The sequence below is a fragment of the Cyprinodon variegatus genome, unplaced genomic scaffold (assembly GCF_000732505.1).
Source record: "Cyprinodon variegatus isolate N-32 unplaced genomic scaffold, C_variegatus-1.0 Scaffold194, whole genome shotgun sequence".
NCBI classification, from domain to species: domain Eukaryota; kingdom Metazoa; phylum Chordata; class Actinopteri; order Cyprinodontiformes; family Cyprinodontidae; genus Cyprinodon; species Cyprinodon variegatus.
In genome coordinates, this window is record NW_015150647.1 from 281615 (window position 1) to 283107 (window position 1493).

Below are 1493 nucleotides of genomic sequence, written 5' to 3' on the forward strand. Positions count from 1 at the left end.
GAAAAATCTAAATAAAATCAAATCATGTTTCACATGGGTAGGGGGTGGGGTGGATAGAACAAAGCACAGTACAAAATGCGGGAATGGTGCCTGCTGCTCTTATAAATAGTGGTGTTTCTAAGCTGTTGTCAGAGATGGCTGTGATCAATGCGCAAGTCAGTGAGCTCATCAGGAGTCTGCGGAAGAAAGGCTATACAACTTTGGCCATCGCCAAACATCTGCAGACGAGTGGGATTCAACCTTCATTGGGCACTATTCGGCGTCATTGCCGTGGTTCTCCTGTGAAGAAGCAAATCAGAAAGCCACGAAAACTGACCAGTCAGGTATTGGAAATAATTGACACGATCCTGAAACAAGATGACGAGTTGCCGGCAAGGAAAGTGAGAGCGCTTCTACAACGAAGGCACAACATTACCATAGCTTTATGCACAGTGAGAAAGGCACTGAGGGAACTTGGCTGGAATTTTGGGAAGCCCAGATTTACTCCAATGACCCGGGGAAAAAAAAGAACTGCATCTACGTCAAGCTGAAGGATGGAAGGCTGCTGGTGAAAAGTTTGACAACGTTGAAGTGAAGTTGATATGCAAATAAAAAACATTTTCTATGAAATATTTCCTGAGTTTTTGTTTCACTATTATATTATGGGCTACTATATAAATCTTTGTTTTAAGCAAACCTGTAAAAACCCCATTTCCATTTCTTTTGTTTTTCAAATAAAAAAAAAAAAAATTTTAATGGCAAAAATCCAAACGTGTCTGCTGGTTTAAAGTCCATCTTATTTATTTGAATATTTAACAAAAAGTTATAATGAAATGACAGAAAGATCCGAGCGTTACAGTTACAGCGCAGGATCTGTGACGGAGCTGATTGGATACCGAGTTTGGGGAACCCCTTCCGGAAACGGTGATGGAATTACGTTGCATGAACCCCCCTCCCTCCCTCTGGGATTCCCAATGGATTGCAGATGCCACACACACACACAAAATGACAGAAAGAAAGATACGAGCGTTTTAGTTTACCACAGATTGGTGCATTTAGATCAAGATATAAGAAGCATTATTTCTGCATAACATGGCATAAAATATTCTGTAGCTATAAGTAGCCTATAATAATCTACTATTAATTAATATATTTAATTTCAAAAAAAGCTCAGACTGCATGAATGAGCTCAAAGAGCAGAGTGTTCATGTACCTGTAACAGGTAACCTCCCCGTTACTAACGCATGATATGATAACTACATCATTTAATAATCATGTGACGGCTGAACACTGTGAAGTCACGCGGTCGCATTTCTAAAGTTCATACAGAAGTATATGTTGGTATGATGCACATCCCAGATAGTGAGGACTGGATACTGGATGAAAATGAAGGTTAAAAGAAGAACGCCCGAAACGTCACGGCATTAAAAAAATAGATACTCGCAGATAATTCAGTCACTATGTTAAATTAATTCATTAACTTTATTTTAATCAAAAACATCATAAAATAGCAC